We start from the raw sequence: 13,888 nt of genomic DNA, 5'->3' as shown, positions 1-13,888 counted from the left end.
AATTTTATTAGCACAGGGCTTATACATTCAAATGCTGATATATTCATAATATTTGTGTTTAAGAAATTTGCATGCATAAGAATATTCAATATTACTAGGGATCAACCAATTTCAGAAACAAAAATAATGTGAAATTAGTAAAATACAACACAAAATAAGTGATAATATTGCTGCTGAAGTACAATTTATTGTTAGGTGGAATTCAATTTAGACTAGAGTTATCAAAATACATGGGAAGAAATAAAATCTATGGAGAAGTTGTAACTAATAATCTCTGCAGTTGATTAAAGAGACTTAGAAAAGTAAAAGTTATTTAAGACAGGCTAAAATGTGTTTATTTGTTTCCTTTTTATTATATTAGGAGAGTTTTTATGCTACTTCCTTCCTTATAGAGAAAACTTTTAAAAAATGTAGCAAGTCAAAGAAAAACATAAAACTTCTTTCAAAAAAGCAATCAATTATTAAACTCGGTGCTTATGTCATTGTCATTCTAAGTTGTACAGGAGACAAAAATCTCCAGCTGAGCAAGACTTCAACTGGCAATATCAAAGGATTCTATTGAGAGTGACTTTTCAGCAAACATAAAATATGATACCAAAAGTATTTTCGGAATTCACCGAATACTGAATTGGACTTGGCATCTGACAGGGCAGCATTTCACAGTGGGAGGCTCCGGCATAGGACCATTTCAGATTCCATCATGAAACGTTGAAAACTTAACCATATTGACAATGGGATGACCATCGGATTCCTAAGTAAGCTGTCATATGAGACAGACTAACTTCAGAATAGTTGACTCAGAGCATTGACTTAAGTTTTTTTTGTTCAACAAATCCATACAGAAAATGCTTTTCTACAATTAAAAAGACTATGTTCAAAGCTGACGTGGCATTACTCTTCTTACCTCACTTTTTATGGCCTCTCATGTGTTAGCGATCTGAAAGTAGCTGTTATACCAAACACTTCATCTAAATAGATGCCCAGTCAACATAGATCTTTGATTATTAATGTGAATAAAATGTTGATACCTTCAGTGTATTTTTACTTATGTTTTATATGGCTAGTTCCTTAACATCAGTGGTGTTTGGTAGTGTCTCTGTAGGGGTCTAGCCACAAAACATAGCCATGCTAGGTAATTCATACAGAAAATATTAAACCCTGGTCATGGGATGTAAGGAACAAAAGGAAGATATTGAACTAAAAGACTGATAATTTCAAGAAGCTTTGCCCATCTCAGATGACTGGAAAAACCAAAGAAAGAAAGATGGCGTTTCCAGTGCCCAAAGGTCATGAGCCATTGACCTATCTGGAAACTGACAATGCCAGCAGCTCTGAAGTGTGCTGAGGCCTTCAGCTACTGTCTGTCAGAGGCTTCAGTGCTGCTGAAAGGCCTGAAGCCAAGGGATGCTGACGGCCACCCAGCTCTACTGCTGCTGGATCTCCGAGAACACTGAAGTGAATCCTTATTCTCAAGTACTATTGGTGATATCAATGGCATTATACTGACCAAAAGATGACATGTTGTACAGTTCCATTAAGATAACGTTCTCTAAATGACACAGTGATAGATGATAAATATTAAAAAAAAAAAAATGTATTTTAATGCTTTGGAGGAGTGGTGATGGCCAAAGAGGAAATGTAGGAGTGACGATAAAGAGATAAACCAGGAGAGATCTTTGTGGTGATGAAACGGTTTTGTACTTTGATCACAGTGATGGTTACATAAACCTGGACAGGTGATAAAATGACATGGAGCTATACAGTGTGTACATTTTAAAATGCCAAATGTCTATGTTTGATATAGTACCAGAATTATGTAAGGTGTTATAATTGGGGAAAACTGGGTAAAGGATACACTGAGAATGAATGATTATGTGTACACTGTTACTTTTACAAATTTCTGTGAAAATATAATTACTTCAAAATAAAAAATAATAGACATATAACTATATAAGTAAATAAATCCTATGAATTCCTCCCACTGGCCAACACTAACTACAATCCAATTGGCAGGGGAGTCTAAAGAATTTGTTTTAGCCGTTTAGAAGTCCATATTCTTTCAATATAAAGCAATGAATGATAGGAGTAAAACTGAGTGTATATTCATGAAAAATGGCAGTGTACCAGGCATACCTAATATGTACCCATTAGTTAGGAAATTAAATTAGCATTATAATTTTTCCATCCACTGACTCCACCCTACTCCTTAGCTACACATCTTTATTCTCACCTGTTTTTGCTGTATACAGAGCCACGCTCAGCTTTTCTCCCTCACCATAGGATCCCACTGCAATGGTCCTTAGGTATACGATGGGAATCTCTCCCTGAAGAAAGTCTGACTTACCATCTTTAATGAGTATAATGAAATATTTTCTTTCACTTCACACAATGAGATACTCTTAGTCAATAAAAAGAAAGAAATTATTGATACATATGATGCCATAAATGAATCTCAAATGGATTATGCTAAATGACACAGGTCATCCTAAAAACATTATATACAATATGATTCCATTTAAGGAGGAGAGTCTGAATACAATGGATTTTTTGTTTCCAACTTTCTCTGTACTCTGGGTATGACAGTGGTTATAAAAGTCATATACCTGTCCAGTGAAATCAAGTTTTTCATATTTCATTCCAAATGTTTGGTAACCAAAATTTTAACAATATTTTCTAGTATTAACCATCTGGGAAACTCATTTTGACCAGTGTACTGTAACAGTAGAGAACTTATTTCCTGTTATCACTGTTTCCTCTGGGGTCGGCATCACCAGCCAGATTGTGAAGGGAATAAACTTGCCTTTCTGAGCTCCTTTCTCAGTTTCACTGTTTTCTTCTGCTTCACACGCCTTATTGGAAATTGATTCTTTATTTCTCTCTTTTTCCCCTAAAAGTCAATCATGCTCTCTGCTAATGAATTATCTGACGTTGTGAATTAAAAAATATTGATTGTATATTCATTGTTTACAGGAAGGTATAAAAGAATACATAAAACAGTAAGCTCTATCCTTAGGATATTTGCACTTTAATGAATATGAAAGTCAAAGCACTGAGTCAAAACCAAAAGACTATCTCATTTATAACTTAAGATATCAATGAGTTCACTTTGGATAATTTTTTGGAGATAAGAGAAGATTTCCTGAAAATCATCACAAAAGCTTAGGGACCCTCCACTCTCCCTTCCCATAAGGGCGGAATCACATATTCAAAATTCTTACTTTGAAAATATTTTTTCTTCTTCTTTAGAAAAATGACCAATACAGTTGAAGTTTCCCTAGTATAGATTATTAAATTGGACCTTTATAATATGAAGTGTAAATTACATATTTACTACTGTAACATTTAAGTTAATATATTGGCAAAAAAAAAAAAAGACAGAAAAAGGCAATTTGGTTCAAACTAATGACCATGGTGGCTTTGCATATTAAATATATGTTTTGCTCGTCTGATGAACTCTTTTGCCAGGTCAATATAACACTTAGCTATCTATTTCTTTTATTAGTAAATTTCTGTTTGAAAATGTTTATGTGAATGTTTGATCTTCTAAAATAGCCCCTTATCCTGGCTTACAACTACCACTACTTTTTCCTTTTATAACTTCTTATATTGAAAAACTGTATTTTGGGGGATCATTACTAAAAAAAAAGAACTTGCCTTGTGAAAAGTCAACACAATCATAGACTTGCAATGCTACAATCATTAGGTCAAGATTTAATTAGATATAGCTTAGGGTCAGATTTTCAGGACCACATCATAATTGTTACACAGGCCCTACTCTAGTATTTCTTGGAAATAAATAAGCATAACACACCTCAGAACAGCCAGTAAATACTCAGATTTGGGGTTTCCCTAAGCATTTTCTCACTAATTTTTGCATATTTACAAAGATATTCACAAACTGTAAAGGAAATACTATGCTAGCTAATAGAGTAGTTGAAACTTCTAATTTGATTTTTTCACAAAGATAGAGAATGGTCCAGAAGTCCTTGAAGTGAGTCTTTTTTCTGTGTCTCTAGAAAAGATACAAGGACAAGATGCTTACAGGCGATATATTAAAACAAGCTTTTTCTAACATTAACGTCCCAGATGTGGTCTGAAAATTAAGTTCATCCTAGAAAAAGCACTACGTACCTCAATGCTGAATATCAATGCAGTCACCTTTGAAGCACTTCCCTTGGGAAGCTCCGAGCTGAAGCCACCGCCTAGTCCAGCCTTCAAAGCAATTTTGGAACTCTTCTTTTCTGAAATGGCCAGCATAGCTGTATCATTGCCCTTGAAGTCCTGAATGTCATCAAAATGTCTTCCTTTCAAAATTTCCTCTATCTTCAGGTAAAGAAAAAAGTCACTGCAGGCTAGATCAGTTGAGTAGGGAGGGCGTTCTGATACAGTTATTGGCTTACTGTCTAAAATCTCCCTCACAGACCGTGTCGTGTGAGTTGGTGTGTCATTGTCATGCTACAAAACCCATGAGCAGTTGGCCAAGATTTTCAGTTAACATTTTCCTATCACTCTACTGAAGTTTACTTGGTCTGCTATGCTTCTCGTAGTCAGCTGACGAGTCTTACGCACAATTCAATGAATTTTTGCAGTGTTTTTGTTAGTTCTACTTATCACTGGCTGCTCTGACCTCTCTTCATCAGTGACACTTTCTCTCCCCTTAGAAAAAAACATTTAATCCATCTGTACCCTGTAGTTTCCTTCAAGGCGTTATCCCTATACACTGGAATAACGTATCCCTGGTAACCGTCGGCCTCTGGTAACCATTATTTTACTTTCTACTTCTACTAAATCAACTATTTTAGATTTCACATGAGTGAGATCAGGCAGGGTTTGTCTTTGCCTGGCTTATTTCACTTAGCATAAAGTCCTCCACGTTTATCCATTTTGTCACAGAAGACAGGATTTCATTCTGATTTATGGCTGAACAGTTTCTCACTGTGCATATACATACTCCGTTTTCATGTCTTTTCACTTGTAGATGGACATTTATTCTGATTCTATACCTTGGCGGTTGTGACTAGTGCTGCAATAAAAATGAGACTACAGGTAACTCCTCAGTATTTTGATTTTACTTCCTTTCGCTTTATACCTAATAAATTGCCAGATCATATGGTCACATTTTTCATGTTTCATGATCATACTTTCAAGTGTTTCTAAGAAACCTTTTTTTGTGTTCCAGACTGCCTTTACCAATTTACAAACTTCAATTTAAAACTCTGTTACCTTTTGGGAACACTAGACCTTCAGGTATGTTTTCACAGTTATTCCTTCACTTTATCCTTCTGTTTATCCAAATAGGTTCGACGCCTTACTCATTGCTTTCTTTTGGGCAGTTCTCAAACATTAATAAATTGCCTTACTTATGTATTATCGAACTAAACAATGCATAATGATAATAAATTCATGAATAATGAGTTAGAGTAATGAGGGTATTTATTTTCTTGTAGGGATAGAAGAGGGGTGATGGAGATAAATTGAATTGAGGTTAGATTAGCAAGAAGAGGTTACGCATAGAACTCTGTCATCATAAATAAAAACACTGTTTCAAATTTAATTATTAAATTTAATCAGAAAATTCAAAATGGTAACATCTTTTCTTCCTTCTTTCTTTATCCCTTTTCTCTACCCTTAGAAACCTACAAATGACACTATTTCTCATTTTACTTTCACGTGTATCAGGCACCCTCTTCTATATTGGGATCTGTTCAGAGTTCTGAACCTAAACCCAAGTGTGATGTAACACATTTCTAATAACAGCACATATTAGAATAATTTCTCTACAGTTCTAAACCTTTCTAGATACAGGTACATATATATAAGCCTAATATTTTACCTTATTGTGAGAAAACATAAATGTTAAACTATTATTGCTTTAAAAATAACTAGTACTAAAATTAGAGATTTAGGTGAATGAATTAAAAATTCTGATATTAATTACCATGATTAAATGGGTTTCATGAGGCGTTAGTTGGAAGAACATGCCATAGAATATGTACCTAGTAGCACTTAGACCTAATAGAACAACCAAAAGGATGGCAGAGCTTAAATTTGGGAGATAGAATTAGAATGTAACCTTGCCAATATTTAAGAACAATAACAGTAAAAATCTCTGGGTTTTGAAGTATATAGTTACTAGCAAGGATTTTCTGTCACCAGTGCTTTTAGTCCAACCTTTATTAATATTTTACAATTGAAAAATTGAGGACATTTGGGGTTTTTCCTTTATCAATTCTATTACTTTTTGCCTCTTAGATTTACCTTTGGAGAACTAGTCACAAATTTCCCGTTGCCAGCAGAACTTTTCATTAAAAATAAATAAAGAAAAAGGAGAAATTAAATGAATATTGCCTATGAAATTTGAATGACCATAAAAGGAATAACAAGTTCCATGAACAGATTAAAAATGCTCCATTTTTCAAAATATAATTTTCAGTGAGGAAAAATGAGGCTTATCTAAAGTTCAGTCTTATTTCCACTACTTTCATAGGTCTGCATAAAAATTGCTCCAAAGAAGATTTTCTAAACCAGCAGTTCTCAACCTGCGGGTCGTGACCCCTTTAGGGGTCGAATGACCCTTTCACAGCGGTCACCTAAGACCATCCTGCATATCAGATATTTACATTATGGTTCATAACAGTAGCAAAATTATAGTTATGTAGTAGCAACAAAAATAATTTTACGATTGGGGGTCACCACAACATAAGGAACTGCATTAAAGTGTCATGGCATTAGGAAGGTCACGGCATTAGGAAGGTTGAGGACCACTGTTCTTAACCAATGTAATCCTTTTAACAGCATTTACCTATTTCCAATACTCTCAAGAAATTTGGCACATTGAATGTGCTATGAGAAATATTTAATTAAAAAATGAAAGTTAGCAATCAGAAAAATCAAAGCAGAGAAGAAATACGGATTTTTCAAATCTGTGAATTAAACTGAGAAACTAGCAATCGGTTAGGATCCTAACTTTCTAGACTTTAAAAGTTATGCAACAGTGAGTATGGTTATTCTTTAGTAAGAACTTTCTTAAAAGTAAAATTTTTTGATTATGTGTCTTCACCCCTTCAACTGAATTTAATATAATTTTTGTCCTTATTATAACAAATAGAACATTTTTCTTCTTAGTGTGCTCAAAATGAATATTCTTCTGTGTATACGTCAATGCAAGGGAACACAAATGTTGGATTAGGAAATTATTTTATAGGGCTGGGTGTGATGGCTTACACCTGTAATCCTAGCACTGTGGGAGGCAGAGGCGGGTGGGTTGCCTGAGCTCAGGAGTTCAAGACCAGCCTGAGCTGGAGCAACCCAGTCTCTAAAAATACAGCTGGGTGTTGTGGCAGGTGCCTATAGTCCCAGCTACTTAGGAGGCTGAGGCAAGAGAATTGCTTGAGTTCAAGAGTTTGAGGTTGCTCTGAGCTATGATGCCACACCGTCAAGAGTGACAAAAGTGAGGTTCTGCCTCAAAAAAAAAGAAACAGGAAATTATTTTATGATGTTTAGCTAACAGCAAATCTTGTCATTTGCTGTGTCATTTATTTCCTCCCTAGATCAATTAATTTTCATTCCCATTTGTAATTAAAACACTCTCATTTAAATATAAATTGTATATATACATAGTCGGTATTTGAAAAGTGAAACTGAGATCCTCATAATTTAAAGAAGTACTTTAAATGAGCATAGAGAATGGATAATTGACCCACTATAAATAAGACAATGATTTTTTATTGGTGATGTAGAAACATTATTTCAAGCTTGCTACCCATGGAAAGAAAAATATGTTATTTATGAATAAATTTAGTACAAGAAATCATTTCAAAAACTTTATCTGAAACCCAAAAGTCACATGAAACAAAACCAATACCTTGAATAGTATACACTGCTGAGCTGTAGTATGTCAATACTCTATATTAACAGGCAATTGAGACTTTTTATATACTCTATGCATGATCCAAGTAAGAATTTGACCTCTTATTTCTAATGCCAACCTTTCAATAGTCTAATCCATTTTCATACATGTGCACATTTGCTACTCTATCTCTAAATATTCAAAGCTCTATTTTTAATACCCTTTTCCAAATATTTCCTATGCTGTGCGAAATAATACTATGACATTTCTGTTCCCCGTGTTTATATTCTTAATCGGTGGCAGATAGGAAAACGTTTGTTATCTATTTGATTCTACCAATGATAAAGTCCATAACTACCCATGGCACCTGTAAGGTATTTTCATAAACAGTTTCTGTGTATCAGTAAATCACTGCAGCTTGTATCTACAAAAGGAAAGCTGACAGATGACATAAATTTCCTGATACAGAGCTGGGGTATAAAATGCTGAAAACAGTTAAGTGAGCTTGTTGATATTTTTCATTTAAATTGAACAGTGATAGACTTCTATTAAAGAAAGCCTATCTGGGCCTCTTTGAGACCATTATCTACTTTTTAAAACACTTTAAATTTATGTATTTATAAATAGTTTTCACTTGTAACATTTACCTTATTTCATATTGTATAATTTTCTATTAAATTTTCTTAAATATTTTTAAGTTGTACAAATTTTGAAATATTCAATACACACATAACAATACCTCTTTTGAATTAGACATGGACAATGTCCACTGAAGTACACTAAATAGTGGTGGACTTATTGCTTGCATTCATTTTTGTTGAAGCTACTGATTTTCATATATTTTTATTTTTGTTTCTATTAAACTGAAAAAATTATGCTTATTAAACAAAGAGCAGAATGTGTGTGTAGGCAACGTCAAAAATACTTACAATGTACACTCCACTTTTCTGAGACGTTAAGTACTTCCACTTCCACAAACACTCTCAGATAAAGCATAGATCATCTTGTCCTACCAAACCCTTGATTCACAGGGACCTGCTGCTCCAGCCTTTTCCAGGCCCAGGCCAGTTTCTCAGCCACGGAGCCTCGATTCCCTGGATCTCTGCGTCAGGTGGCTCTTCTGGCGCAGAGGAAGCAGGCGCGTGTGGATGTGGGCAATGATGTGACGTCTTCATGCTGCAGGGGTCCTTCTCCCTCTGATTTTTGCCATCCTCATCCTGCCGTTCCTTGCAGTACTTGGTGAAGGCCTTCTTAAATTTATGCCAGTTCTTATAAGAAGCACCTTTGCACTGATTGCTAATACGCTCAGCAAAGATGGTCTTGAAGGTCTGCAGGCCTTGGGGAGATAGGCCATGGGCTCCTGGCCTGTCTACTTTCTGGACGATGTGGGTCATGCCAGCCTTGTATCCCAGGAAGGCTGTGAGTTGGGCAGGCTTAGATGGATCATCGTTGGGGAAGCTCTTCTCCTTCCACAAAGACGGCTGCTGTGCTTCCGAAGCAGGAAGTCCAGGGACCCGTGTCTGGGAGACCTTCCTGTGAGACTTTATGCCGTCTAATCCCATCCTTTTATTTTACCTTCTGAGGCAGCCTCATGCTGTTGCCTTAGGTTAACACCTGTGGTGTCAGTCTAGCTCACAGCAACCTCAAATTCCTGGGTTGAAGCGATCCTCCTGCTTCAGCCTCCCTAGTAGCTAGATCTACAGGCACCAGCCACAACGCCTGTTAATACTTCCAGTTTTAGTAGAGACAGGGTCTCACTCTCGCTTAAGCTGGTCTGGACTCTGAGCTCAGGGGATCCGCCTGCCTCAGCTTCCCAGAGTGCTAGGATGACAGGTGTGTGTGACTTTAGCAGAACATAATTCTCAGAAAGGATTTTGTCTTTTTTAAGGACACATCATGAAAGAAAAATTGATAAACTAGACATTATCCACATTAAACATTCAAGTTGTGTATAATAGAGTATCAACAAAATAAATCAATATTTTATTCAAAAAGAAAATCTCTCTTCTATGTGTATGTGCTGTGAAAGGATTTGTATGTTTTTCTCCCACTATAAAAATTTTTTAAAAAGACAGAAACAAATTAAAATATGGAGAAAAGAATTGAATAGACAGTTTATAAATATATAGGAATGATTCGTAAACATAAGAAAAATGCTAACATTATTACTTGTCAGTGAAATGCAAATTAAAATCACAAATTTGATGCTACTACATACTAACAATAATAGGTATTAATTTAAAAATGACACCTACGACCACTCAGAAGGCTGAGGCAAAAGAATCACCTAAGCCCAAGAGCTGGAGGCTTCTGTGGGCTGCGAACCACAGCACTCTACGAGGGCGACAAAGTGAGACTCTGTCTCTACAAAAAAAAAAAAAAATGACACTTATGACTATCAGTCATATTTGACATTTGTGATTCCTCTTACGTGACTATTCACTTATATATAGTTCCCCCCCCCCAGTTTGAACACAATACATAATCACACTTTAAAAAAGACAGAGTTGTTATAGCTACCCTCACTTCTCCAAATCTAAGACATTATTTTCCCTTCTGCTTTTTCTCTTCCACCTTAATTTTTTTCTATCACCTTCTTTTCTTTTTTTTAAGATTTCAAGATCCAGACTTTCTAGATTTTTTTATTTAAAATAATATTTTGTTTACTTTGGTTTTACTTTACTTTTTTATGTCTCTTGTTTTCCCTGACTTCCCGGAAGATTGTGCAATTCATTATCCAGTAGTCTTTCCCCTCACTCCAACAATTTCAGTAAACATCCTGTTTGTCTTAATGGCAGAAACAATTTTACTACCACAGATGCCCGCCCTCTCCTCGACTCAGGAACAAAACATAGATATTCTTTCCTTTGATCGTCCTTAGCTTTCACTGTACTCCACTTTAAAATCATTTATTGATTCTACCTCTTGGATTAACCATTTTATCTCTTTGAAGTTTTATCAAGTGGTAGATAAGAGTCAGCGCCACTGAAGGCTGGGAGTTATTTCTCTTTACAAGTTCTCTGCTAGGCAGAGTTAAAAAGGTTCATAACAGGAGCTAAAAGAAAAGAAACAGCACACTGCTGCCTCGGGTCCTTTCCATACTTTAAGGTGAAATGATCAATAAATGTTTGAGAAAATTGTATTTGCCCAAGGATTAGGTAGCATGTAGAGATACAGAGTATCAGCCTAAGAGAGAATCATGGACTAATTTTGTTAAAGGCTTTCTGTGTAATATTTCAGACAATATAATTTCAGACAATTCTGAGAATGTCGGAAGATAACAGTGTCTTGAAGGGAAAAATACAGGAAAAAAATCAACCAAAAATAGAAAAGTCAGATGTTCTCAGCAAATGCATGGGCTAAAGCATGGCATTATTTTTGTAAATGAAGTTTTATTAGCACATCAATACTAATTTGTTTGCGTGTTTTTTATTGCTGCTTTCAGTCTGGAGAAGCGCATCTTTATCAGAAACTAGAAGGCCTGAAAAGCCTGAAATAGTTAGTGTCTGGCTCTTAAGAAACTTTTCAGCTTCTAATGTAATCTCTTAAGCCTATGGCTTATATATTAAAGGAGATATTTTGAAAAAAAAAAAATCACTGCAGCATCTCGATTTTATAAGTTTTCGGCCTCCTAAATGGTCCAAGAAAGTCAGCTTCAAATCGCAAAGGTGATAGATGGCTTCTTAGATCTGGTAGTAGAATTGCTTATTTCCAAGGACTGGAGTTAGGAAACAACGAAGACGTAGACTCTAAAATCAGGATATTAAGTCATCAGTTTCATATTTATAAAACATTATGTCCTATTTCAGAATGAAAAAACACATATCCCCTCAGATGGGACTTTCAGTGTTTTTGGAGGACTCAGATCTCTGGAAAAAATCTTAGGCTTTTGCCTTGATTAAAATAGGCTTCCTCTCTTCTTAGGTTCACTTCAAATTAAATTAAATCTTCCTGGCCTTCTCATTTAGTTATCCATTTTAGTCTTGCATTCTCCATACCACTCTACTTACCAAGCTTTGAAAGTTCCACATTTCTACTTCAGCATTTGAGATCCCCCTGTCCCTTTCACATACAGGCTTGGATTTCATGTTCCAGGCCCCGTATTTGTAAATAAGGAATTTTTCATTCCAAGATGCCTGTTTCTAGTCCTCATTTCCCTTACCAGTCATCTCTTCGTACCTAACCATCATATTAATCAGAAATAGAATGTTCTCATCTTTCAATGATCTAATCTCCTTTCATTGTATAATCTCCTTTCACTTGTAACAACTTGGTGTCTACTGTGATGTTTAGATTCTTCAGTTGGAAACTGTAATAGCCTTTCAGAAATAGGATGACCTTGAATCTGGTTGATTCTGGCCAATACCTGTTTAATATTACTATTTCTTGTCTAATTTAAATGGTCCATCACTCTTTTGTGGTTATTTTGTCCAGATTTTCTATCAAGTATTCACTTATTATTGACCTATTCAAGAAGCATATTGATAATTAGAAAATTCTTTTTTTCCACTGTGTCACCCTCTGTAAAGTACTGTGGCATCACAGCTCACAGCAACCTTAACTCTTGAGCCTAAGTGATTCTCTTGCCTCAGCCTCCCAAGTAGCTAGGACTAAAGCCTCCTGCCACAACAGCTGGCTATTTTTTTTTTCTGGTTGTAGTTGTCACTGTTGTTTAACAGGCCCCGGCGAGGTTTGAACCCACTTGTCCCAGTGTATATGGCCAGTGCCCTAACCACTGAGCACAGGCACCACGCCAGATTCTTTCCTCTATTGAACATTCTTATTTTGAGCGTAACATTAGTAAAACTTGGTAATACCTTAATTATGTAAAATGTTTGACTTTGGTTTGTGGTAGAAATCATTTATCAAAATAAAGATGATATCATATAATCCTATTACTGTACACTAAGAGCTTTTATGATGAAAATAGATTACATTTGTTCTATATATTTTATTTTTTAAATCATAGATGGAGTTGATCTAATAACAAAGTATCAAGAGTTTGGTGCCTTTATTCCTAAGTACTCTAATTTTCTTTTTTGCCATAGTGCCCTTGTCTGGTTCTGATGACAGAATTATAGCAGAGTCATAAAATGAATTAATTAGTCTTTCATTTTTTTTTCTCTAAACTGGAACATGTTTTATAAGATACTTTTTATATGATTCATGGAATATTTGCTCAAACTTACCTATACAAAAACCTAAAAATGGTTGTTTTTTATAGTGAAGACACCTTGATGAATTTCTTTCATTATTTTTGGTCTCTACATGGTTTCTTATTTTTGGATCAAACTTTACAATTTATATTTCTTTTAAAATTATAAATACTAAGTGGGCTTTCAAATTTATTGGCACTATGTTATTAATAGTGTATTATTTTTTGAAGTTATCTTTTCTTTTTACTTATAAGTATTCGTTGTCTATTTTTTTGAGACTTTGGAAAAAAATAAGAAGTTAATTGATGACTCTATACGAACCTCAGAGTCAAAGCATTCTTTAATAGTCAGACTCTTATTTGACAAAGTGAGTGTTACTTTCTTTGCATTACTTTATTATTATTACTTAATACTTTGTTGTAGCAATCATCTGATTTCTTTTCTGAATGTATTTATCTTCATTCATTCTTTACGAGGTTTTAGTTTACAGTCCTTATCTTAAACATTGTTATTGTTGGTAAATTTTAAGCTTTTTTAATTCTGCCCTTTTAATTTGAAGGCAAAAGGTGGAAACCTAATAATCACATGTATATGTAAAAATGAAAATAATATAATAAATAGTGTATTGTAATAATTCTGTATCTTGTCATTCTCCCTTTTATATCTCTTTCATTCAGAAACCTGATGTGTTCATTTTTTGACTCTTAGAACAATGATTATAGGTTAGTATAGTATTTTTCAACCTTTTTTGTAAACTCACAGCACACTTGAAACTATAGTTAAACTTCTATAACATATTTAAATTACATTGATCAAAAAAAAAGAGTTAAAAAAAGAACATACTAACTATGCTTTGAATTTCTTTCAAAAATAATTTAATTAC

At 34.6% G+C, this 13,888-nt stretch overlaps 1 pseudogene; it reads right to left on the bottom strand.

The window, feature by feature from the left end:
• Positions 1 to 1,350: 1,350 nt before the first annotated feature.
• Positions 1,351 to 12,018, bottom strand: LOC100945816 (annotated as a pseudogene).
• Between the last annotated feature and the right edge of the window lie 1,870 nt (positions 12,019 to 13,888).

This window comes from Otolemur garnettii, unplaced genomic scaffold, assembly GCF_000181295.1.
Source record: "Otolemur garnettii isolate 467f Iridium unplaced genomic scaffold, OtoGar3 scaffold00131, whole genome shotgun sequence".
NCBI lineage: Eukaryota > Metazoa > Chordata > Mammalia > Primates > Galagidae > Otolemur > Otolemur garnettii.
The sequence above is the reverse complement of the archived record's forward strand: the minus strand, read 5'-3'. Positions and strand labels throughout refer to the sequence as shown.